Source organism: Protobothrops mucrosquamatus, unplaced genomic scaffold (genome assembly GCF_001527695.2).
Source record: "Protobothrops mucrosquamatus isolate PMUCROS unplaced genomic scaffold, P.Mucros_1.0 scaffold1771, whole genome shotgun sequence".
In the NCBI taxonomy this organism is placed as follows: Eukaryota; Metazoa; Chordata; class Lepidosauria; order Squamata; family Viperidae; genus Protobothrops; species Protobothrops mucrosquamatus.
The window spans coordinates 53,139-80,901 of NW_015387909.1; the positions used below are offsets into that span (position 1 = coordinate 53,139).

Below are 27,763 nucleotides of genomic sequence, written 5' to 3' on the forward strand. Positions count from 1 at the left end.
AGTACCAAGGTACCACTGTAAATTTGTTCTTGGAAAGCTCTGATTGTTTGCATGCTTCAGTAGGGGCTACTTGCCTCTTTGTCCTACTTCCCTATTCTTTTTTATTTTAAACATGTTTTCTTTTACGGATAAAGTAAATCCTCTTTCTGCTCTGGCAAGCAGATTATAATTCACCCATCTCCATAAAATATTTCTAAAAAATAAGGAAAATTATACGAAAGCAACCCTGTTTAACGTGAGCATGTGTGCATTCATATGCACAGGGGACTGGAGGCTAAAGCATATAAGGAACGGTTGCTGGAATTGGGTATGTCTAGTTTAATGAAGAGAAGGACGAGGGGGGACATGATAGCAGTGTTCCAGTATCTCAGGGGCTGCCACAAAGAAGAGGGAGTCAAGCTATTTTCCAAAGCGCCTGAAGGCAGGACAAGAAGCAACGGATGGAAACTAATCAAGGAGAGAAGCAACCTAGAACTAAGGAGAAANTTATTATTATTATTATTATTATTATTATTATTATTATTATTATTATTATTATTATTATTATTATTATTATTATTATTATTATTATTATTATTATTATTATTATTATAGCCTTTAGCGAGATGGGCAACACTTGGCCTGCCAGATGTATCTAAATAACATTCAGAGCATCCCTTCCCATTGGATATGCTGGTTGATTTGCCAGGAGTTCAAATCGAGCAACCTCTGAAGACTCTCAGGGATCAAGGTTATGCAAGATCTAAATGGGAGCTAAGATCTGAGCCTGTGAATTATTTTGATGATCAAATGAGTGCAATTGAACTCTGGTTCATACCTTGTAGCCAGGGTTTCTCAACCTTAGCAACTTTAAGATGGGTGGACTTCAATTCCCAGAATTCCCCAGCCAGGCTTGCGGAGGTCCCACTCATCTTAAAATTGCTAAGGTTGAGAAACACTGCTTGCCTCTCAGTGCAGCAAGCTTTGGAGCTGAAGATGGCTCATCTATGCACTCCTGTCCTCCCCGCTCATGGTCAAGGCTCTGCAGGACGATCCGTCTTGGATCCACTTGCAAACTGGATAGGAAGGATTCTAATCATCAAGTCCTTTGACAAATGATAAAAGGAGCCCGGCATATTTAGCTTGCAGAAGAGAAGATTAAAAGGAAACATGTCAGCTGCCTCCAGATATATTGAGATGCTGTCATATCGAGCTAACTTATTTTGTGTTCTGCTGGAAGGCCACGTTGTGGAGGAGAGGGCAAAGAAGTGGGTGGAAAGAGAAAAATAAAGATTGTGGTTAAGCAGGAGGAGAAGTAGGATTAGGGGTTGTAAGGTTCTTCTTACTGAAAACGTCTCTGCTGAAAACTGAACAATCATTTGTCAATTATGTTGTAGTTACGTCCTGGGTTACAGAATCACACACTGAAGGAGAAGCTGGCTAGATGAACTCCTTCTGTGATTATGAAACCAACTCAGTTGTAGTTACTTGCTACAGCGTTGGTTCCCATGGTAAAAACCAAGTTTGCACTAAGCGGGAGGTAGGTTTCACTAGAAATGTTGGAACTGAGGTGGTTCTGAAATCCACATTGCCCTTCAGCTTGTTTGGAGAGGCTGTCAGCTATAGGCTTCATAACAACATGAAGATCATAGCCTTCTCCCACGGCTTGAACCCTGCATGGAGGGCCCAAACTTTTTAAAGTATTCAGAATTATCTTAACTCTGTAAGCTGCCCAAAGTCTTTTTGAAATGAGATGGGCATCAAATAAATATAATAAATAATAAATAAATATAAATTATTGGCCCTCAGCACTTGAAGCAAAACTATTACCCTGGAGGAGAAGTAGGGGACTGGAGGCTAAAACATTATATATTGGAATACTGCTGTCGTGTCACCCCTAGTCCTTCTTTCCATTAAACAAGACATACCCAATTCCTTCAACAGTTGAAGGAATTGGATATGTCTTGTTTAATGGAAAGAAGGACTAGGGGTGACACGACAGCAGTATTCCAATATCTAATGGGCTGCCACAAAGAAGAGGGGGTCATCCTGTTCTCCAAAGCACTTCAAGGCAGAACAAGAAGCAACGGATGGAAACTAATAAAGGAGAGCTCCAACCTGGAACTAAGGAGGAATTTCTTGACAGTGAGAACAATTAGTCAGTGGAATGACTTGCCTCCAGAAGTTGTGGATGCTTCAACACTGGAGGTTTTTAAGAAGAGATTGGAGAACCATTTGTCGGTTAAACAGATCAGGTCTTGCTCACAAAGTAGAATTCTACTGCATTGACATCAGCCACATCATTGTATAAAGTGAGACAACTCTCTTGGACAGCAGATCATGAGGTGAACATGGTATATGTGCAACATGACCCTCTCTTTTATCTCTGACCTAACCTATCCTGATGCCTTCAGATGCATGAAATCCATATTAGCTAGGAATTCCAGAATGTATGTCTTGAGGGAACTGGATTGAGGGATAGTGAGGAGATCAGTCTTTCTCTGGGAATAGAAAAAACAGCTACCTACAAAAAATAGATCAGGGTTTCAAACTTGATGTCTTCCAGATGTACATGAATTCAGTTCCCCAAATGGCTGTGGGAACTACATTGTCATTAAGTGTTTAGGTGTAGTTCAAGGACTGGTCTTTACTGATAACATACTAGATTGTATAAGGGTATCTTTTAGGTTGTCTATCTCAGTGTTTCTCAACCTTGGCAACTTTAAGACGGGTGGACTTCAACTCTGGGAATTCTGGGAGTTGAAGTCCACCCTTCTTAAAGTTGCCAAGGTTGAGAAACATTGGTCTTATCTCAGGGGTAGGCAACCTTAGCTCTTTTATATGACTCGTGGACTTCAACTCCCAGAATTCCTGAGCCAGCCATGCTGAGGGGAAAGGAAGAGGTTTCCAAGCTGAGCCATGCTGGCTCAGGAATTCTGGGAGTTGAAGTCCACGAGTCATAAAAGAGCCAAGGTTGCCTACTCTGAAGGTTTTGCCTCTCCAGTTTCTTGGAGGAAGTCCCTCAGCAATCCTAAATTGCATTCTTTGAATTTGAATTTCCCGACTTTTCTAAAAATGTTGTTTTTGTTTTGTGAACTGGAATTACTTGACAAATCTTCTCCCCTCACACACACACTCACACAAACTTGTGATACACAAGGCGGAAAAACACATTAATTCGAAACATGCTCCTCTCTTCCAGTGTCTACTGGCAGCTGAAGCAATCATTGAGTCTAAAGTAAGCTTGTCTGCTTTTGACCTAGAAGAATTCCCTTGGTTAATATTTATATAAAGCGCTTTAATGATGCCACAGCAAAATTGGCTTTCTGTCAAATGGGAGGCAGGATCTTTTCCCTGTTGAATCAATGGTGTTTCTGGGAGTGAAATAAAACTGCAAATAAAAGCCCTACCTTGTCTCTAATTTGATGTTTCATTTACAAAATTGCCTGCTGAGGGTAAAAATAATAATAATAAAACATATGCATTTATATTAACCAGCGTTCACCAGTTTTTGAAATAATGCCAGCTCTCTTAGGACCATATTGGTGCTTTGAACAGACTGAGTAATAATCTACTGGTGTCAGTCCTGATTTATGGATGGCTTGGGAGAGCAAGTGTTTGCCATTTCAAGTTGTTTAGAACATACACCGTTATGTCCGCAGCGTTGTTTTTCCCAAACTGGAAATAAAAGTGCTGAGTGTAGCTGAGTTTGATACCCTTAGGACTGAGTTCAAGCATGCATAACCGATTCTTGGCCCATGATTGTAGAATTTATTTAGCAATAGGTTTAATTACATAGAGTGGGCCATTCCACTGAGTAAAAATATGCACAAGACAGCACAAGATTCAAAATCGACAGTTTAGTCCTGACAGATATTCTCTTCAATTGGATCTATATAATCTAGTTTATACATCAAGCTAACTTAATTACGGCTCGATTATGTCTTACTTAGCGTGTTGGCTGAATCCAATTTTTGACACTTATAAGTCTTGGGTTTTGCTTGGTTCAAGGGGGAGCCCAGCAAATTGTGATTTATTTGGTAAGCTGTGATTAAATAATGGCTTAGCACAATGTGGGAACCCAACCCATGAAATGTCATAGTAGAAAATACTGCAGATTTTCAGTAATATCATTTGTGTGCATCTCTCTGGTGTGTTACATTTTTTTAATGATATTTTCAAAAAAAAACCATAGATGGAAAAGGAGAAGGGCAAAGAAAGGTCAGAAGGTTACAAAAGGTGATTACATGACCCTGGGACACCGCAACTGTCATAAATATGAGCCAGTTACCAATTGTCCAAATTTTGATCATGTGACCTCAGGGATGACAAAATGGTCGTGTGAAACATGGTCATAAATCCCTTTTTTTCAGTGCCATCGTAACTTTGAATAGTCACTAAACAAATATTTGTAAGACAAGGACTACCTATAACAGGGATAGGCAATCTTGGCTCTTTTATGACTCGTGGACTTCAATTCCCAGAATTCCTGAGCTGGGGCTGGCTCAGGAATTCTGGGAGTCGAAGTTCACGAGTCATAAAAGAGCCAAGGTTGCCTACCCCTGACCTATAAATATAATACATAAGCTATTATGTCACAAAATTACTCTTTATATAAATTGAAATAAATACATAAGACAATTGGAAAAGATGGCTGCTAAGGAGGAATAACAGAATATGAAGGGACCTTAGAGGTCTTCTAGTCCAACCCCCGGCTCAAGCAGGAGACTCTAATACCATTTCAGACAGATGGTTGTCCAATCTCTTCTTAAAAACCTCCAGTGTTGGAGCACCCACAATTTCTGGAGGCAAGCTGTTCCACTGATTAATTGTTCTCAATGTCAGGAAATTTCTCCTTAGTTCTAGGTTGCTTCTCTCCTTGATTAGTTTCTATCTATTTTGCTTCTTGTCCTGCCTTCAGACGCTTTGGAGAATAGCTTGACTCCCTCTTCTTTGTGGCAGCCCCTGAGATACTGGAACACTGCTATCATGTCACCCCTCGTCCTTCTCTTCGTTAAACTAGACCAGGGGTAGGCAACCTCAGCTCTTTTATGACTCATGGACTTCAACTCCCAGAATTCCTGAGTCAGCATAGCTGACTCAGGAATTCTGGGAGTTGAAGTCCATGAGTCATAAAAGAGCCGAGGTTGCTTACCCCTGAACTAGACATACCCAATTCCTGCAATGGTTCATCATATATTTTAGCCTTCAGTCCCAAATCCTCTTTGGATTACTGCTGGAGTACAAGGTGTCAAAAGATAGTGAGTTTAGCACACTCTCACACAGTGTCCCTGAAGCTCCTTGAGGAACACCACCAAAGGACCCCTTTAATGGCTCTTAAAGGGGACAGCAACCTGTTTTTAACTGAGAATAGCTTTCCAAATACCTTCATTTCATGAGAGTGGATGGATGCTTCCTGCCCCCCACCCCTCTCCTTGGTCCAAAATGAGTGCTTTGTGATGGTTTCTGAGCCTCATGGACCCCTAGGGCAGCTTTCCATTTAAGTGTGCTGTTGGAAAATACCGAGTTGGGGTCAGGCTGCTGAGGCGTGCATTTGTATGCGGAATGCGAGAGGTATATTAAAAAAAAAAGAAGCAGCTAACTCAGATACGGGCAATTGCACATCCAGGCCTCTCATTTCCATACCTGAAGCCAATTGGATGAACATCTTCTGATGTCTGTTGCCTACCAAATCCCTCATTCCATATGCAAATTCTACCCCGGCAACAGATTACCCAGCAACCACTTAGCCCATAGTAATGCCTTTTAGGGTTGAGAGCTGTGTCCATTCAACGTTTCTTGGTATGGAGACCTGGAGAAAGATCAGAATCTCTGGTTTCCTCCTGATGCTGGCTTGTGGGTTAGTTTGCCTTTAAATGTACTATTTTGTCAAGCAGCAACCCTGATTCTTCCATCTTGAAGGATATAAATAATAATAATAATAATAATAATAATAATAATAATAATAATAATAATAATAATAATAATAAAAAAGTTGGAAGGGACCTTGGAGATCATCTAGTCCAACCCCCTGCTCAGGCAGGAAACCCTACACCATTTCGGACAAATGGCTGTCCAGTCTCTTCTTAAAAACCTCCAGTGTTGGAGCATTCACCGCTTCTGGAGGCAGGTTGTTCCATTGGTTAATTGTTCTAACTGTCAGGAAGTTTCTCCTTAGTTCTAGGTTGCTTCTCTCCTTGATTAGTTTCCATCCGTTACCGCTGGGGTCTCCAATCCCTAGTCTGTGGACCGGCACTGGACTGCAGCATGCCAGAAACTGGGCCACACAAACAAGCGAAGCCCCATTCGCTGGATGAAGGCAGCACACAAAACCATGCCCCCTCTGGTCCGTGGAAAAACATCTCTCCATGGAACCGGTCCCTGGTGCCCAAGAGGTTGGAGGCCTCTGGATTACAGTCTTTCCTAAACTGGTACCTTCCTAAGATTCTGAGGTTCAACTTCTAGCATTCTTAGCCTGCATTGTCATTTAGAGTAGAATAGAATAGAATAGAATAGAATAGAATAGAATAGAATAGAATAGAATAGAATAGAATAGAATAGAATAGAATAGAGCTGGAAGGGACCTTGGAGGTCTTCTAGTCCAGCCCCCTGCTCAAGCAGGAGGACCATCTCAGACAGGTGATTGTCCAGTCTCTTCTTTAAAATCTCCAGTGATGGCGCTCCCATGATTTCTGGAGGCAAGCTGTTCCACTGGTTGATTGTCCTCACTGTCAGGAAGTTTCTCCTTAATTTCAGGTTGCTTCTCTCCTTGATCAGTTTCCAACCATTGTTTCTTGTCATCATGTTACCTAGGAATGATGAAAGTTGAAACACAACACATTTGGAAGGTACCCAGTGGTGGAAAACTCACTAAAGAGCTAAGATTACCGTTGTAGTGCATTTCTGCAGTGAGCCAGGAGCTGGATTAGATCAGTGCTTCCCAAATCTGGATAAATTAGCCAAAATAGGCTAAACCGATTTTTCTTTGGGTAACACTAACACAAACCCATTACCCATCACAACAGGCACATCTAAATTGGTGTAAAGCAGGGGTCTGGCAACTTTAAGACTTGTGGACTTCAACTCCCAGAATTCCTCAGCCATCCCTCAGGTACCTCAAGTTACACCCATTCATTCAGTGACCATTTGAAGTTACAACAGTGCTGGAGGAAGAGACTTAACAACCAGACTTCCAAGTTCAATTAAATTTTCATGATAAGCAGTTTTGATTAATGAAGAAAAAGGTTTGGGAAGCATTGGATTAAATAATCCAGATTCCTTCTAGTTTTTACATTGCATGATTCAAAAATGTGTTGTTTTTTTATCTTGCTGTTATGGTACAGAATAAAATGGCATATTTTGTATAATATAATTTGGAGGTTTTATATTTGGTGCAATAAATGGGAATCATTAGAGAGGAAGAGAGTTCATCATCTAAGAGCTGTTTCTGTTGCTCTGAAATTATACCTCAAGGTACTAATTATAAGAATAATAATAACAATAATTAATAAGAAGCAGCAGGAAAGAGATCCATGTGTTATGTTGCTGTCACGAGGACCGTGTTGAGATAGGAACAGGAAAAATTATGCAGGTTTTGAGATGCTTTATAAGTGCCAGTAGATAAGGTCAAACATAAAACATTACAGATAATGTAATCAAGATCCCGTGAAGTATTAATACCACTTTACAATGCCTTGGTAAGGCCACACTTGGAATACTGCATCCAGTTTTGGTCACCATGATATAAAAAAGATGTTGAGACTCTAGAAAGAGTACAGAGAAGAGCAACAAAGATGATTAGGGGACTGGAGGCTAAAGCATATAAGGAACGGCTGCTGGAATTGGGTATGTCTGGTTTAATGAAGAGAAGGACGAGGAGTGACAGGGATAGCAGTGTTCCAATATCTCAGGGGCTGCCACAAAGAAGAGGGGTCAACCTATTCTCCAAAGCGCCAGAAGGCAGGACAAGAAGCAACGGATGGAAACTAATCAAGGAGAGAAGCAACCTAGAACTAAGGAGAAATTTCCTGACAGAACAATTAACCAGTGGAACAACCTGCCTCCAGAAGTTGTGGATGCTCCAACACTGGATGTTTTTAAGAAGAGACTGGACAGCCACTTGTCTAAAATGGTATAGGGCTTCCTGCCTGAGCAATGGGTTGGACTAGAAGACCTCCAAGGTTCGTTCCATCTCGTTGTTGTTGTTGTTGTTGTTGTTGTTGTTGTTATTATTATTATTATTATTATTATTATTATTATTATTATTATTATTATTATTATTATTATTATTCACCGTGTTTCTATTATACTAGTCTTCCAAGATACTTTTTTTTTAAATTCTAGGCCATTAAGACCCATATTCTAATGGTCAGGTCCATACAGGAAGTCTTCGAGTTATGACCTCAGTGGAATCTGCCTATCATGGTTGTAACTTGTGATGGTCATGAATTGGGTCACCTACATGATAGACCCAATTTCATGATCTTTTTGGCTATGGTCATTAAGCAAACAGCATAGTTGTCAAGTGAACAGGGGAGACACTGCAGACAGGCATAAATGCAGGCCAATTGCCAGGTGCCCAAAGTGCAGTCATGTGACCACAGTGGGGGGGCACTGCTAGAACATAAAATCCAGGTCATAAGTCTCCCCCCCCCCAAGGAGGCCAGTTGTAATTTTGAATAGTTGCTAAGGGATCAGTCGTAAGTCGAGGACTACCTGTAAAACATGCTTGTGTTGGGGAAAATCAATATGGGTCAGTGAAATATTTATTTTGCCTTGTTCTGTCTCATACAGTCCCACATATTATCCCCCTAGCTCCACACTGAACTCTTGATGGTCACAAATTGAGTCACCTACGTCAGAGGTCCCCAACGTTTGGGGCACCAGGGACCGGTTCCGTGGAGAGAGGTTTTTCCGCGGACCTGAGGGTGCGTGGTTTTGTGTGCTGCCTGCATCCTGTGGATGGGGCTTTCCTTGTTTGTGCAGACCAGTTGCTGACTTGCTGCGGCCCGGTACTGGTCCACAGACCATGGGTTGGAGACCCCTGACCTACGTGATAGACCCAATTTTATGACCTTTTTCTCTGTGGTCATTAAGCAAACACCACGGTTGTTAAGTGAACCAATGGTTTGTGTGACTGGGGGACAGTTGCCAGATGCCCAGAGCGCAAAGTGTATGGGTTCATTGAACAGAGGAAAAAAAGTTAGGCAATCTGCTGACCCATTCGAACCAAAGCTGAATGAATCTCTTCTACTATGGCGGGAACTTGTTTTCTGTCATTGGCACCGAAGGGGTGCAAAACGAGCTGCAGGTTTTTGTAAGAGAACCTCCTGTTGTTCAAGTGAGAGGAAACTTATGTGAAAAACATGTTTACCTGACCTGTCTGTGTTAGGGAAATCTTTTTAACAGTTCAGTTATGAATTTATTTCAGCAAAAAAGGGCTTCTGGTAATATGGATGCCCTGCTGTCTTTCTACACAGTATTAAGAGAAATGAACAGGGAATTAAATCAGCTGTTTTCCGAGCTGCCTGTAATTATGGTCTGCCTTAAATAATAGCAAAAAGGTTCTTCATAAATTCAAGTGCAGGAGGTTGGTTGCTGCGCTCCTGGCTGTGATTGTCCAGTGAAAAAGAATGGCACAGCAGATTTAAAAGGTGAATAAAAGGAACGGCAGTGTCCCATTCTTCTTTATAATAATATTACACTTAGCTGGAGAGAGGGGAAGAAATAGTTTCTGATTTAGCTATTGTCATTTCCTGTGGTATTAGAGGGTGACTAGAATATAGATAATCCTCGACCTAACACGCATGGTGGCGCAGTGGTTAGAATGCAGTATTGCAGGCTAATTCTGCTGACTACCGACTGTCAGCAATTCGGCAGTTCGATCCTGACCAGCTCAAGGTTGACTTGACTTGCCCTCCTTCTGAGGTTGGTAAAATGAGGACCCAAATTGTTGGGGCCAATATGCTGACTCTGTAAACAGCTTAGAGAGGTTTGCAATAGTGGCGAATCTGTATCTGTAGCTCGGGTCCAGGATTCGTTCGTTCTCCGAGCTTGTCGGTTGGTTTCCGAACGTTTCGTTACCAGGCTAGGTAACATCTTCAGCGGAGTTGAGGGGATGTCAGTGCCCGTGTTCTTCTGTTTATAAGGGCTTCAGGTGTGGGTGTGTCAAATGAGGGTCTTGTGATGGGTCAGGTATGAGTCATCAGTGAGAGGCTTGTGATGGGTCTTGTGATAGGGTGGTTACATCAGGTGAGGGTCATAGGGAGGTGAACTGCTGGTGGGAGGGGGGCTTGCGAGAGTTGGTTGAGGGCCTGTGCTGTCTCTGGGGTTGATTTTGATCCTGAGGGGTTCATAGGCTGGTTGTAGGTCAATGTGTCTGTTGATGGAATTGCTTGTGGAGTGCCCGGCTTCGATGAATTCACGAGCGTGGCGGGTGGGAGTGTGACCGATGATATTTCTGTTGCTCCAATCGAACTGGTGTCGTTTGGTGTCGTTGTGGATAGAGATTAAGGATTTGGGATCGTGGCGTTTGACTGCCAGCCAGTGTTCGTGGATCCTGGCTTTTCATTGGCGTGATGTTTGTCCCACGTAGAATTGGTTGCAATCGTTAACAGTTTTATTTTGTAGATTACATTGTTTCTTCTTTCATCCTTTTGTTTCTTGTCTTTGGTTCTGGATAAACCAAAACTGTATGCAGTATTCCAAGTGTGGTCCTACTAGTGCCGTATGAAGCAGTGCTAACCCTTCAGGTGATCTTTAATCACCTGGGAGCATCTTGCTTTAAGAGGAGAAAAGGGCACACTGCATTGGCGTTTTTGGCAGTAAATACAGTATTAGCCACAGCGGTAGTGGAATTGCTTCTGAAGGCCATCTGCTGGTAAACTACTGGGCTTCCTTGCATAGTTGGTTGGCTGCTGTAAGAACAGACTAGATGCGCCAAGGATGTTGTTATGGCAGTCTTGATCTGCTTTGAGCTTTTGACATTTGCTTGACCCAACCAGCTTACTCTACAGTATTTCTGCTCAATAACCTTTAAGTCCCTGTAAATGAAAAACCTAAAAGATAAACTCTAATTATTTGGCCTTTTCTCAGACCTTGTCACTCCATTGGGCTATAAAAAAGCTGAAGGTGATATTAATCTATGGTTCAAGATGTAGCCCCCCTGGGGATATGAATTTGCCATTCATAGGAGGACCCAAGAATAATTTTATTGTAGTCTTCTCTTTCTGTAATATTCTACTGCTGAAGTACTGCTGGTCAGTTGGGGGTTTTTTTTGGTCCCTTGGCACTATCCTTGAGCAGACATCAAATCACTCTTAATTCACAATTTGTTTCCTCTTATGAGTTAGGAGAGAAGGAAACAATAAACCATCTCCATTAGTTCTTCTATCAGAATGTTCATGATTTATAGGTCATACCTGTACTTTTAGGATATTCCAATTAGGGATATTGAATTTGTGGGATTCAAGTATTTGGAGAAGAAGGGTTGAAATACTGCCTAATCAACCCTGCTTATCAGAAAGTTGCAAATGGTGATCACATGACCACAGGACATTGCACCCATTATAAATATGAGTCAGTTGTCAAGCGTCTGAATTTTGATTACATGATCATGAGGATGGTCGTAAATGTGAAAAACGGTCATAAGTCACTTTTCAGTTCTGTTGTAACATTGAACAGTCACTAAATGAAGTGTTGTAACTCGAGGACTATCTGTATCTATCTGTCTGTCCGTCCATCCTTCCATCTCTATCTATCTTTCACCTAGCCATCAACCAGCTATCTATGATTTATGTATCTGTATCTGTATATAAATATATAAATTCTTAGCACCCAACAATAGATCATTTCAGAAAATTTGTAATCATTTGTCTAAATTGATGTGGAATAGCATAGGACAGGGGTGTCAAACTCAATTTCATTGAGGGCCGCATCAGCATTGCGGTTGCCCTCGGGGGGGCAGGGGGGGGTGCGGTCTACTGGGTGGGCGTGGAGGGAGTGGGTGTGGCCTACTGGGTGGGCATGGCCAGCTCTACATCGTTCGCGTCAAGGGTGCCTGTGGGGGCCTGGGCAGGAGTGGGACAGATCTGAGGGTCTCTGGCAGAAGGGGATGGGACCGGGGCAAGCGCCAAGGCATGGTCCATTTCTTCATTCCTCACAAAGGGTGACAACTCCCCAGCATGCACCCAGGGGGCGGGGCCGACGCGGCAGGGGCTGGTTCCTCGCTGTTTCTAGACGGCCTTGTGGAGCTAAGACTGAATGCGTTTCAGCATAGATGGCCACCACAATCTAGTACATTGGCTCCCGGCTGGCCTGGGCCAGGGCCAAGGCAGCGGGGGCCGTTCCCTCACTGTTTCCAGGATGGCTTCGCGGGCTACATGAAACCACTTTGCGGGCCGCATCCGGCCCCCGTGCCTTGTGTTTGACATGTCTGGCATAGGATGTCAAGTTAATGGAAGAGCTGGGAGCAGAGATCTATGATTATCCTAGAATTTAGGATCAAAATGAATTGAGCTCTTTTTGTTGGAATTTAGCCCAAACTCTAAACCAAGCTCTTGTTTGGTTCCTCTAATCACCTCTGTGGAAGCCTTTCAATTCCGTAATTTTAAGAATTAATAATCCATTGCTAATATGGGTGCCATCCTGCCAAGTTCAGTGCCTAAAAGATTTATTTTTTCTGTGCCAGAATTTTAATGCCAACTGAGGTTTGATTCAGAAGCACTCAGGAGATCTTTGTGTTGTGCTTCACTGTGCTGTACTTTGGGAAAATGAGGTCAATAAATTCCTTGCGCAGATGTTACATTACATACTGCGAAAGTGCTTGAATACCTGTGGAAGCGAGTGAGTGTTATTACTGAAACATGAACTGTAAAAGTGTTCCTTCTCTCTCTCTGTTGAGTTGCCATTTCCATAAATAAGCACACTAGCCATTTTTATGCAGTTCGGTGGAAAACTATTTTCTCTCTTACAGGTGTTCTGGATTGTGCATATTGAATATTATCAAAGCTTATTGTGGGTCCCACAGATGTATAAAGAGGATGAAGAAATAGTATTTAATACTTGGTTCATTTATTTCATAAACAAAATAATCTCACAAACGATATGCCAGTATAGGAAAGTAATTGTCCCCTAAATCGGTGTTTCTCAACCTTGGCAACTTGAAGATGAGTAGCATGCTGGCTGAGGAATTCTGGGAACTGAAGTCTACACATCTTCAGGTTGCCAAGCTCAGATACCTACCCCATCATTAACTGAAAGAATTGCAAGCAAATGCTTTCCGTAATTTGTGAACAGTCTTCCATCTTTCTGTGTAGGAATGTGGTCCATGCTTCTGTGGCAAACCACTTCAACTCACTAACACTTGAGTTTTCTGGCATAAACTAGGAATCCTGTCACATCATTTCTCTTGAATTTTGCCCTGGATTTTTACTTGGCCCATTCCAGAACGTTGAATTTATTCTTCTTCCATCCACTTTCTTATGGACTTGCGTATATAAGTTCTGCTTATGAAACAGCTTCAGCTGATTTGTTATTCTCCTGTAGAATTTTTCTATACAAAGCAAAATTCATGCTTCGGTCAAAGATGGTGATTCATCACCAAGTCATCCCACTGAGATTTGTAATGGTATATGGGAAAGACCTTGGGAGAACAAGTGCAGAGATGCTGCCTAGGGAATGGTCAGAGAAGAGACAGCTTAGCCCACAGCTGTATAATGGGAAGGGCAGGAGACTCAGAAGGGACCCTGCCTAGTTTCCTCATCTCTAAAGGAGACTTTACACTTTCAGATTTGCAAGATTCTGTCAATGTAGGTCTACCATAAAATAAAATAACAGAACAGAGTTGGAAGAGACCTTGGAGGTCTTCTAGTCCAACCTCCTGCTCAAGCAGGAAACCCTATACCATTTCATACAAATGGTTGTCCAATCTTTTCTTAAAAATCTCCAGTGTTGGAGCATCCACAACTTATGGAGGCAAGTCGTTTCACTGATTAATTGTTCCTATTTGTCAGGGAATTTCTCCTTAGGTTGGTTTTCTCCCTGATTAGTTTCCATCCATTGCTTCTCCAAATTAGCTCATCCTGTTGTGATTCTATCCTGTGAGGCCGACATCTGTCTTGTAAGTCTGAAAGTGCAATTCTACCACCAACCCTTCCCAAATCTCATGACTAAATCCAGTGGTAGAAACACAGATACTGTGTTGGGCTGGTCTGAGGTGTCTTTAAAGGAAAATATTTGTAGCTCAGGGTTGAAATGAGGGGTTCTTGGTGCTCTCTGAGCTTGGTTGTTTCCTTGCAGATGTTTCGTTACCCCAAACTAGGTAACATCATCAATGCAATGATGTGCATCACACTGATGATGTTACCTAGTTTGGGTAACGAAATATCTGCAGGAAAACAGGCAAGCTCAGAGAGCACCAAGAACCCCTCATGATCTAAGATAGCTTGACATCAAATGCAGAGTGACAAAAGACTTGTATACATGTATCATAGTCCTGCTACTGAGATACATCTTATTTAGTGGGTTAGCCTCCCCCCCCCCACTTCAGTGGAAAACCTATATATATAAATAGATTCAAAGGTAGAAGCCACAAGTCCAGAGAATAAATTTAGGATGAAGACTATTCCTGGATGGCTGACTCCACAAAAAATGCTTGATTGATGTTAGAAGTGTGATTATCTGATTATTGCTTAAGCCCATCTCAGATCAGAGGGGTGTTTTGAAATCCAAAACATCACAAAGGTACAATTGATGTGAATATATTGCATCCCGTTCTGGTCACTGGATTATAAAAAAGATGTTGAGACTTTGGAAAGAGTGCAGAGAACAGCAACTAAGTGGCAAAGTTCCGGCTAAGGATTCCACCGAAGTAAATACACCAGAAGCCATTCCGATCTCTAAGGCAAAACTTTATTGGATACAGCATACCGGCACTAAAGAATGGAAAACCAGCTCTAGCAATATGGCGGGAAAACGATAATTAAAAGAGTAAAACTTACCCTCCCATCCCTGACAGGTCAGATCACATTGTTCAATTATTCTTCAGACAGTTATTATGAGAAGAATGTTGCTGTTTGCTACAACATTTCTTTGGTGACCTTGGTTCCCATCCGGATAAAATCCACCTGTGCATTCCAAACCTTCCCCCCCCCCCAACTGTAGGCAAGCTAGAAGACGCAAGCAGTCTTCATAGCTTGACACTTAAGATGATAAAGGTCCTGGAGACTAAAACATATCAAGACCAGAGGCAGGAACTACGTATGGCTAGTCTTAAGAAAAGAAAGACTAGGGGTGACGATAGCAGTGTTCCAATATTTGAGGGGCGGCCACAAAGAAGAGGGAGTCAAGCGATCTTCCAAAGCATCAGAAGGCAAGGCAAGAAACGATGGAAACTAATGAGGAGAGAAACATCCTAGAATAAAGGAGAAATTTCCTAACAGTGAGAGCAATTAATCAGTGAAACAGCTTGCCTTCAGAAGTTGTGGTGCTCCATCACTGGAGGCTTTTAAGAAGAGAACTGGACAGCCATTTGTCTGGAATGGTAAAAGGGTCTCTTGCTTGAACAGGGGGTTGGACTAGAAGACCTCTAAGGTCTCTTCCAGCTCTATTATTATGTATTCTGTACGGAGGATGCTTTCCTTCTCCTTCCTCCTTTTTTTAAGGAGAAAAACAAGCAGCTGTATGACCCATTTGCTTTCTCTACCTGTCATTGTGCAACATACTGTTGTTAGCTTTAATAATTATGGCAAAGATCAAATGCTGGTTATTCCTTTACAGAAGGATAGAATTGGAAGGGGCCATTAAATCTAACCCCTTGCTCGGTGCAGAAATCCAAATTAAAGCATCTGTGACAGATCATTGTCTAGCCTTTGCTCGAATCCATCCACGGAAGAGAACCCCATCACTTTTCTAAATAATTGAGTTCTGCCATAAAGTGACTTGTAGTGTTAGAAAGGGTTTTCTTTTTCATAACATTTGGTTGGAATCTGCCTTCCCATAACTTAAATCCATTATTCTGTGTCTTGCAATCTGGGAGAAGAAGGGCAGGTCTTGACCTGCCTCTACCAGACCACCTTTCAATTATTTTAAAAGTATTTTAAGTCTTCTCAAATTTCTTCAGTCTCCCTTCAGGATCCTTGTCATCTTTCTCCAAAGCTCTTCCTGTTTGTTTTGAAGTTTCTTTTCAAACTGGCCAGTAAATAGATAAACTGGGCTGTGAGATACCGCCGAATATGATGGCACACAATAAATATAATATGTGCGTCTGTGTTTTTTTTTTAAAAAAAAACCAATGTTTCGAAGATGTTTTCTGTGAGTCATTCTGCCTGTCCGTCAAGGTACCGGTAGAAAATTGTAATTGTGAAATATGTAGAGGCCATCTGATCACGGATGCCGTTTTTCTGTTTTCGGTTTTTTGGACATTGGGGGTTGGATTTTTGGTTTGCTTGCTTGCTTTTCTATTTCTTCTATTTCTTTCTATTTCTTTCCCAGCATTGTATTAGAAAGGTGCAAAATGAACAGTAGAGGTTCTTCAGAACCATACGACACCTATTTTTCTACAGAGAAGTTAAATATTGTATAGAAAATGCGCAGTCTATTCATCTGTCTCATTTATCGGTTTTTATTCTCCAGTATTATGAGGAAAGATGGTTCTTTTTGTCTGAGTGGATCGTGACTCCTTGGTTACTATAGGGAGACAGCCCTGCAGTTTTCTGGGCAACTTTTTTCACAAGTGGTTGTCATTTGCTTCTTCCTAGGATAGAGAAAGAACGATTGACTCAGGGTCTCCTAGCTGCCTTCTTATAGGAACAGAATTCAGGTTTCACTGAAGCTCTTGAAGTTCCATAATTAGAGATAGCCCTTGGTTTAGATCGTAATTGAGTCTGGCGATGACTGTCATAAGTCATGGCAGTCGTAAAGTGAATCCTCACATGACTGGACCTGATTTTGCAACCTTTTCTGTGGGAGTAGTTGAGCAAACCCATTGTGATGTTTTTTTTCTGTAAACTGGAAGTGCATGCCAGTTTGAGGAGAAAAATTGTAAATTACAGTCACGTGACTATGGGGTGCTAAAAACAGCCATGACTGCGACTGGTTTCTGAGCACCCCAAAATTTATCCACACGACCACAGACATCATAACTTTGGAACTGGGTCGTAAGTAATTTTGGATGGAGGAGTCCATTGTAACTTTGAACAGTCACTAAGCAACCAATTGTAAGTCAAAGACTACCTGTTGTCTGAAGGATTTGAAAGATGTGATTTGTAATATAGGTATACAAAGCATCTTGCAATTGGTTGAAGCAGTGTAAGAGTCATATTGTTGCATCAGGAGGTCTGTCCAAAGATATGTCCATTTGCTTTCTTAGTGAGAAAGTTGTGCATACATAAACGTGCAGAGGAAGTCAGAACCAGCTTCCAAAACCCCTTACAACAAGTTACTTTAAGAGAGTCAATCTAGCCTAGTGGTTAAGGCGTTAGACTAGGAGCAAGGAAAAGTTCTAGTCTATCATGGATAACCTTGGCCAGTTACTCTTTCTCCATCCTAGGAATAGTGGACAGGTAGTCCTCAACTTATGACCACAATTGATAGCAAAATGTCTATAGCTCAGAGAGACAGTTGTTAAGTGACTTCTGACCCATTTTATCACCTTTCTTGCAACAGTTGTTAAGCTAGTAACACGGTTGTTAAGTGAATCTGGCTTCCCCACTGACTTTGCTCGGCAGAAGGTCGCAAAAGGTTGTTGGAAGAAGAGTCTTAATCATGGTTCAGTCCAAGCCAGGGATAAACTGCAACCTTCTTCCTAAAGCAGTCGCCATGTGGTTTATCCCCGGCTTGGACTGAACCATGATGAAGACTCTTCTGCTCACCCCTTTCTTTTTTCTCTCCTCTTTCCTGCCAGAGCCATCTTTCTGTCTGGCTCGCCTCTTCAATAAACTGCAACCTTCTTCCTAAAGCAGTCGCCATGTTGTTTATACAACTAGCGACAAAGGAAATGGATTTTTTTCTTCAAAATAAACAAGAAGAAACATCGCTTCAAAATGTGTGGGATACGGCTAAAGCAGGGGTAGGCAACCTTGGCTCTTTTATGACTCTTGGACTTCAACTCCCAGAATTCCTGAGCCAGCTAAGGAATTCTGGGAGTTGAAGTCCACAAGTCATAAAAGAGCCAAGGTTGCCTACCCCTGGGCTAAAGCATATTTCAGAGGTTTGGCTATAACCTATACTGCTAAAAAGAATCAGGAAAAGTAACAACAACAGTTAAAGTTGAAGGAAGAATTCAGAAAGTTAGAACCAAGCGTCTGAATTTTGATCACAGGGAGGCTGCGACGGTTGTGTGAAAAATGGTCACGCATCACTTTTTTTCAGTGCTGTTGTAACTTTGAAAGGTCACTGAATGAACCGTTGTTAAGTTGAGGTTACCTGTACGCTCTAATAATCCATGATCACTATTCATGTAAACCTACTTCCTAATATTCACTTCTCAGCCTTTGAGTGCAAAATGGTTGGTCTTAACCTGTCTCTCATTTTCCCTCACAGCATCGCTGAAATGTAAGCCAATATTACAGCGGCTTGGAGTATATCAGAGGCTCTTGCAATAATAACTCCCCAGGTGACTTGGACTACTGCCTTTCCAGGCCTTTTAAACAGCATCCCCTGTCAGGCCAGCTTGTGGTGCTGTACACGTAGTCCTCGACTTACAACAGTTCATATAGTGACTGTTTGAAGTAACAATGGCACTGAAAAAAGTGACGTATGACCATTTTTCACACTTATGACCATTGCAGCATCCCCCTGGTCACACCATCAAAATACAGACACTTGGCAACTGACTCATAATTATGACGGTTGCAGTATCCTGGGTGGGTCATGTGATCCCCTTTTGCGACCTTCTGTGTTACTAACTGTGTTAGTAACTGTGTTACTAACTTATCAACTGCAGCGATTCGCTTAACAACTGTGGCAAGAAAGGTCGTTAAATGGAGCAAAACTCACTTCACAATTATCTCATTTAAGAACAGGAATGTTGGGCTCAATTGCGGTCATAAGCTGAGGACCAGTTGTATTTCCTCCCTTCCCTTTTGCACCTTCCTAGAGAAGGAATATGAGACCTATAAAGCCATCTCCTGACGTTGGGAACTATTAAAATCTCATTGAATGTCCCTTTTTTCCTACTTTTCTATCATTCTGGCTGGAGGCAGAGATGAAACTCATTTCTTCCAAACGCAATTGGAAAGCATGGAAACTCTCAAATCTGTACTTACGTTAAAAGCAACGTTTTGCTAATGGCGGGTCAGTTTTGATTTAGGCCTGTAATTTGCCAAGGAAGAAAAATACTCCTTCTGCCTTCTCAAGGATAGTAATTTTGTACGCCGTCCTAATTTTCCCAGAATTGCTTTGCATATAACTAAAAGCTTCTTATCCTTGAAAATATGGAACTGGAGGTAGAGGAGAAATAATTATACTGGCTCCTGGAAAATTTGTCCAAAAGAAATGTATTTTTGGAGCAAACAAAAGGGCATGTTACATGTTTCCTGCTTTTCTTCTTTTTGCTGTTGAAAGTCAATTTCTTTATTTTAGCTGTGTGTTCTGTATTATAAATATATCACTACAAACTAAGATGTGCAAATCAACCTTGATCCCTGATCTAAAACGTTCCATTGTTAGAGTTAATGTGGATTATCATCACCATTAGAATCCTGCACCATGATCAACGCTCTACAGTTTATACTCTATAATAGAGTTCCAGCATTGTATTTTGATTTAGCCATGGTTTTCATGGATGTGAAGGTGAGAAATCCAATAATTGTGGAACTATCACTTTTACCATCATCACTTAATATAGTAGGTCCGCTGCTGTTCAGATCAATGTTCTAAACAAGATTTGTTTTATTAAATTTATAATAACAGGGATGCAGTTATTAAAAAAAATAGTCCAGATAGATGTGAAGCAAATATTATGGAAGCCTAGGGGGAAAATGGTTAGACTGAGGTTAAAAATCTACGCGTAAATGAGATTTTCAACAAAATACTGCCATATAAAATGCCTCTGTTAGAATTCTAGGCAGCTACAGTCCTCAACATGGGCAACCGGATTTTTTTATTACATTTTTTGCGGCAATCGTTAAGTAAACTCATGGTTCGCTATGGGACCAGTTTTGCTAAAAAAACAGAAGTAACCACAACCAGCAAAACCATTGTAAATTGTTGTGTAACCATAGGATGCTGCTGCAGCCTGTAATGCAGCCAGCAGATGCCCGTCTAGGCAGCCATGTTGCCAAGCATCCAAATTCAGTCACGTGACTGTGAGTGGGGAGGGGGGGAAACCATCAGAACTTTGAACTTGCCTGTATGTTAAATGTTAAATTTATTTGATATTTGGATCACCTTTTTTCTCTTTTTTTTGTACACCATTTTTTTCCTTTTTTGTTTTTGTTGGTGCTAAAAGTATGCTTTTGTTTTGTTTTGTTTTGTTTGTTTTTCTCTTTTGTATTTTACCTGTTATGATAAAGCAATAAATAAATTTTAAAAAAGAACTTTGAATCCAGGTCATAAGTAGCCCCCAGGTAAGGTCTGTTGTAACTTTGAATAGTTGCTAAGTGATCAGTCGTAAGTCAAGGACTACCCATACATTCTCTATAGATGCTCTCTTCTATTTCTGTATAGGCTTAAATATTTTTTTTTCTTCCATTCAGTCATGTCCAATTCTTGAAGACTGCCTCGACAGTCCCAAAAATATTTCTTGGAAAGGTTTTTCAGAAGTGGTTTGCCAATGTCGCTTTCTTAGGGCTGAGAGAAAATGACTGGCCCAAAATCACCTAACTGGCTTCATGCCCAAGGCGGGATTGGAACTCATAGTTTTCTGGCTTCTAGCCTGATGCCTTAAACCACCAAATTCTCAAAGTTTAAATACTTTTTGATAATTCTATTAGGATTTATAATCAATTGTTCTATTAAGCTATCGATGGAAGTTCCTAGGCCAACTTTCTAAAATAAAGTTATTTATTTTCTTTCAGCATGAATGTCTGTTTGTTGGTGGCGTGAGCCAGCGTTTTGGAGAAAACAAGACTTTAGAAACAGGAGCTATAGAAAGAGAACCTCCAGCCAAAGGTAAGCATCTCAGCCCTGGGATATTTTATGAGATTTGGCAATAGTTTTGCAAAAAGGGAAAGGTTTCCTTGTCAGTCATGTCCGACTTTAGGGCACAGTGTTCATCTCTGTTGCATGGCCAAGTGGTACCTATTAATCTACTCGCATTTGCATGCTTTCAAACAGGTAGGTGAGCAGGAGCTGGGCCACATAACAGGAGCTCCCCCTGTTGCACTGAACTCAGATCTGGAACTTAGTGTCAACGCTGCTAATATTGTATATTCTTGCTTTGACAAAATATGCAGAACTGTCTGGTATTTTTAGAGTTAATGCAGAGGAGAAAGAGGGAGGAGGGAAAAGCCCGTGAAAGGGAAAGGAAGGGAACCTTTGCCCTTCACACTAATTGGAGAACGTAAATCATGACAGCAAAATAGGCAGTGGAAATGCTAGCAAAAATAACTGCTTGGTGGGTGGGGCTTTCAGATCCTAGCATTGCCTTTCATCATGCCTGTGCCGACATTTTGTCACATAAATAAGGAGACTTTTTTTGGATAAAATGCCTGGAAGTTCTTTGAAGTGTTTCATTAGTCGGAACCATGACACCTAGGTTGTCAGCTCTCCAGTTGACAAACTCACTGTATTTAACCACTGAGCCATTAGAGTTCTACCTAATTTTATAATTTCAGCACTATGAAGCCCCTGAAATTGACGCACTTGGAAATGTGCCAAGAGTTTGTCAGGCTTTGCTTCTTGACCGTGTGGTACCGCAAACAGCCGTAAATGTCAGCTGATTGCTGAGCATCCAAACTGCAATCACAAGACCGCAGAAACGTGTATTTTCTCTTCATATCCTTAGTGAGATTGTGGATGTTATAAAGTCAAGTTGATTAGGCTGCAAGCCAGCCACTCAGCTCTCATTTTCAAGAATACCAAGCTACCAGAAAAACAGAGGCTTAAGCATCCATTCCACTGCTTTTCAGATAGATATGAATCTATTTTTATGTAGTAACCATAACAATTTAGCTTTCAGTTCAAATCTGTGTTGGAAGCAGGATTAATAATAGTGGTCTTTAACAACTTAAGGTTAAACAATTATAATAATGGGCACATATATTGCTTTTTTTAGACTTTAAATTACCACAGATAAATGTCACTGTAATTCTGTGTAGAATAACGCTAAAAATTATAGAGGAACTAGCACTTTGTCTAAAGCCCTGTAGAGACTTTATAGGGGGCCAAAGTTGAATGGAATTCGGTCATTTCTTGTTCACGGTTTTAGTTGCTGCTTTACTCCAGAATTGGCAATCACTGGATTTAGTTAAGTTTAAATGAGATCCCCCAAAAATGCCTATTTTGAAAAGCCAAACAATAGCAGAAAAGTTGTGATACATTGTGTTGGTTCACTATTTGTTTTCTTAAATCTCTGTGGCTGCCCATCTCATCCAGGGGCCTCCGAATAAAAGAAAGTCAAATTTAAACCACAGCAGCTTGTGATTCTGTCAGCCCATTGCTTTTATGGCCAAGTATTTTGTGCTCCAATATTTCACTTCAGTTCGTAATTTAAGGCCCTATTCATCACGCATCTGCTCGCAAGTTATGTTTCACTGACTTTCGTGAGGCTTAGTTTAAGTAAGCAAAACTGTAGTTTTAATCTATCAGAAAGAACTTCAGGCTGAGGTATTTATTTTGTAGGCACTCCAAGCCAGGAAATGAGGAATCTTTAGGTTGCTGAAGTGATGAAAAGGGAAGAAAAAACAAAGAGCCGAACACATTCAGTTTATCTATTATTATTTATTAAAATTATATGCCGCCCATCTCACTCTGCAAAGAAATTCAGAGCGGCTTACAATTAAAATTTCTTTATTGATTTCAGCACAGGAAAGGTGTATTTTGTACACAATCTGTTCGTTGAGATTTGGGTGCAGACAGTCCTAGACTTTGTTTAGCAAGTGTTACAAGAGTTATAAAAGCATTCAAAAAAGTGACTTATGACTAGCCCTCCCACTTGCAACTGTCACAGCATCCTTGTGGTCACATGATCAAAATTTGGGCGCCTAGCAACAGCATATATTTATAACGGTTGCAGTGTCCCGGGGTCATGGGATCCCATTTTGCGAACTGCTGACAAGTAAAGTCAATGGGGAAAACACATTCACTTAACAACCGGGTTATTCACTTAACAACTGCAGTGATTCACTTAACAAGTGTGGCAAGGAAGGTTGTAAAATGGGGCAAAGCTCCCTTGGCTGCTGTTTTGCTTAGCAGTGGAAACTTTGGGCTCAATTGTGGTCGTAAGCCGGGGACCACCTGTACTGCAATTATGGTGGATATATCAAGAGAGATATTGTATTGGATATATAATTAATAGGCCTGTTGATGTATCCCAAAACTTTTCCAGAAGTTCTCTCTAAAGCAGGGGTCCCCAACCTGTGGGCCGCAGCCCACTACTGGGCCGTGGCCTCTTGGGCACCGGGCCACGTGAAGGGATGGCCAGTGCATGAGCGTGTGTGCGTGCACTCACTTCCCACACTCGCGCTAGCCTCGCCCTGAGCATCCCACCAGCGCTAGCATCGCCCCGCCCCAAACATCCCACTGGCACTAGCACTGCTCCGAGCGTCCTGCCGGCACTAGCGCTGCTCCGAGCATTCCATGGCATTAGTGCCACCCTGCCCCTAAACGTCCTACCGACACTAGCGCCGCCCCATTTACGGCCCTCACCCTGACGCGGCCCCATTTGCGTGTGTGCATGCGTGGCCCATTTGCATGCACATGTACGCTCACGCGTGGCCCATTTGTGTGTGTGTGTGTGTGCATGCGCATAACGGTGCCTGCCTCCTTTTCCGGGCCGCCAAACCAAAAAGGTTGGTGACCTCTGCTCTAAAGGAAAAAAATAACGCAACAAAAAAGTAAAATAGTATAATATGGACTATATTTCATTAATTTGATTTAATCTGGGTTAAACCTGATTCAGTGCTTTCCTGAGGCCTCCCACTTCTTTGTCCCAGTCCAACCCATTTTGGTGATTGCATCCCTGGCATGGCATTCAAAGGCCTATAATTGTAGAGCTGGGTGCAACAGAGATTTGTGCCATCGTGCACCATTCACTGCGGATAAAGTAGATTCTATATAATTTTCATGTTATGTTGTTTTAGCATTCATTATGACTGTGACAGTGACGGCTATTAAGAGAGATGCTGTCAGTTCCACCTTTTCAACTTAGCTTTTTTTAACCAGCATAAAAGCCTCAAATAACTGTTTTGATCCAGCTTCTGAAACTGAAGCCAGCTGGACAGCAAACTATATATATATATATATCACTGTAACAATTATAACGAATGATAAAAAAAACCAAAACATGGACATTATATACATATACATTTTTTAGCTTTTACATGTCCACAAAACATGTTAAAATGTTCCTTCTGATTCATATTTCCAACATTTACTTGAAGTGTCTTCATATGTTTTGGGTATTTACTCTGATCACATATACCAACAGTCCAATCATTTTATAAAAATTGTCTTTATGATTACAATGTAGTGTGATTTTCAGTTCCTTAAGCCACATATTTTCCATTAACCATTTGTATATTATAACCTAAATGAAGTTACAATCCACTTTATCAAACATTTTTTCACTTCTTCTTCTGTTTCAAATTTTAATAAAAGTTTATATATTTTATCAATTGCATGTTCATCATTCGTACCCAATTCTATTTCAGACTCCAGACTCTTTTGCCTACTTTAAATCTTTGTAATAACAGTAAATAAGAAAACCTTTGACAACTGTATCCCTCTACCTCCAGTTCTTCTCTTGATTTATTTTACATTTCCCTTGACAAAATTCTGTTATCTCACGATAAGTTAGCTTTTTGTGTTTATTTCTCATGTATAAAATGCTTGTGCTGAGAGCCACAAAAGTGTTTTCAGGCCCAACCTGGATTTGTATCTATTCTGTAGTCTTGACATGGAATGTCTAACATAATGTTTTTTTTAAAAAAATGCACATTAACCTTGACTATATTATACTGCAAATAGTCATACCACCCAGATTCGGATCCTGTCCCTCTAATTCCAAGACTCTTTTATTTCTCAGCCACACAACAAAGTTGCGTCTCAAGCTGAGTTTTTGGAAGTACACTGGAGGCCAAGTGAAACATTTGCAAATCTTTGCAACTGTCAGCACGTGAAAAACAGCTTGATTCCCATAATCCAAGTTAGCAAAATCCTGCTAATTCATTTTTATAGGTAAAGCAGGTTTTACATTTTCTGTTAAGGATATGGCCCGTGGGGTAAAGATATCGGTCTATATACTGTGACTACAGAGGTAGACCAATATCTTATCATAAGATGTTTTGATTCTAGGTCAGGGGTAGGCAACCTTGGCTCTTTTATGACTCGTGGACATGGCTGGCTCAGGAATTCTGGGAGTTGAAGTCCACGAGTCATAAAAGAGCCAAGATTGCCTACCCCTGTTCTAGGTCAAACATTATGTGACGGGCCCAATTTCACTACATTTTTTTTGCAGCAGCCATTAAGCTAATCCGTTTTCCCCATTGGTGTTTTTTGCCAGACATGGAAATAAATGCTGGAAACTGGCAAAAAAAAAGTCACAAATTGTGGTCATGTGATTGCAGGATGCTGCAAACGTACATAAAAGTGAGCTAGTTGCCAAGCACCCAAAATGAGACCCTGTGACTATGGTCTATATGTGTGGCTGTCATAACTTTGAAAACTGGTCATAAGTAGCTGAGGTCCATTGTAATTTCAAATGGTCTTAAACCGATGACTACTTGAAGAGCATAGTGGAAAATATTCATGACACCTGAAATATAATCTCAGGGACTAAGAGATTTTACTTTAATAATATTGTATCCTCTCCTCTCCATATATAATACATAATCTGGAATTTAAAATCCCAGTACATCAGTACCCTACCAACTTGGATAAGTCTAGATAACAAGACTGTGTTGAAATGAGGACAGGCTTTGTGTATCTTTATTGATTTCTTCTACTTGTCTCTTTGGATAAATAACATTTTGCAATCTCAAAGATTTCAGTGTTCTTGCTAAATAAATATGAAAACTCACAGGCTGTTTACTGAAATATGATGAGTAGCTCTCCCCTACTATTATTGTTTTTTTAAAAAATTGATTATAGATATGGGAGGGGCTTGGCTATTCACAGAAAGGCATAGCTATCTCATAAAAAAAGGTTTAAAAATTGGCAACTTTTGGAAACACTTTAGGGGGTCAGCTCCCAGCTGCATAGGATGTATTTCTCAGTATTAACCCTGTCACTCTTGTTCACCAACACTAGGAGTCTCCAAAGTTGGCCACTTTAAGACTAATGGACTTCAACTCCCAGAATTCCTCAATCAGCTATGCTGGCTGGGGAATTCTGGGAGTTGAAGTCCATAAAGTCCATAAGTCTTAAAGTGGCCACATTTGGAGACTTCTGACCAACACAATCAACCTCCACCGGACTATCATTTCTCTCTTCTCTATCTTCCAGGTTTTTATACAGGACCCCATCCAACGCCAAGAAGGACGAGGTCGACCAGAAGAAGCATCTCTTGGTTGCGCCTTTGACACCTCTTGGCTATTTGGTTCAATTTCCTTGACGAGAGATCCAGAAAGGAAGGAGAATGAGACAGCTGAAAGGGAAGCCCAAAAAAGAGACATCCAGAGACAAAAAGGAGAGAAAGCAAGCAATGCACGAAGCCCGTCAGCAAGTCACAACTGTGGTGCTTCCCACCTTGACTGTGGTGGTGCTTTTGATTGTGGTGTTTGTTTACGTGGCCACCCGCCCCAATACAACTGAATGACATGGATTTAGAACTGTGCCCCTTGGGTGGGCATGCCGAGGCCCAACAACTAATCAAAGTCCCCCCTTCCCCAGGGGATCCTTTTTTAATCACTGATATTAATAATCCTTTTACAAAGGAATCCTCTTTCTCTGACTTAATTCACAGTCCACAGTTGCTCTGGTGGAAGGTAACATAGAGCATACTTATTTGCAGGGACACAAAGTATGTTTTATTGTCTAGCATAATGTGCCTTTTAGACCTCAACAGTCTCTTGCTCATTCCTAAAAAAGGGGGATTCTGTTGCTTTTGGAAATTTGTATAAATCAGCTTTGAGTTTGTCAGCAGCATTGCTCCTGTCAAGTTCTTGTATGTTGGCTTCACAGCTGCCAAAGAAGTGGATCTTCCCCTTCCGTTGTGATTATATAATGGCATTTGAAAATCTTTGATTAAAAAAGTATTTATTTTTGGAATAAAGAGAACGCGTCTTACATAAAAGTCTTTCCTCTTGATTTCCTCTTGAAACAGTTCTGTTGTGGGAAATGACAGAGCATAGATGATGTTTTCCTCAGAATTAAGCCAGAATATAAACAGAATAGTTCCTTTCTCCATATGAGGCTTTACCAATGAATAATTTAAGGTAATTCTTAAGTTCACATCAGATATGTTTGTTGTACTAAAATGGTAGGAATTTCAGACAACATTAATGTTGATTTTTAAAAATGTCTAAACTTTTTTTTAAATTACAGTACAACTTGATGACTTGGTTCATCCAGTATATCAGGGGTAGGCAACCTTGGCTCTTTTATGACTCGTGGACTTCAACTCCCAGAATTCCTGAGCCAGCCATGCTGAGGGGAAAGGGAGAGTTTCCAAGCTGAGCCATGC

The 27,763-nt window shown here is 41.1% G+C and overlaps 1 long non-coding RNA gene across 1 annotated transcript in view; it reads left to right on the plus strand.

The window, feature by feature from the left end:
* The window catches only part of LOC107293907, a 60,725-nt gene extending 33,357 nt beyond the window's left edge, over positions 1-27,368 (plus strand). Inside the window, exons 2-3 of the long non-coding RNA XR_001549036.1 lie at positions 20,997-21,090; positions 26,584-27,368. This is a non-coding gene — a long non-coding RNA (uncharacterized LOC107293907). The remainder of the gene's footprint in view (positions 1-20,996; positions 21,091-26,583) is intronic.
* Positions 27,369-27,763: the final 395 nt, after the last annotated feature.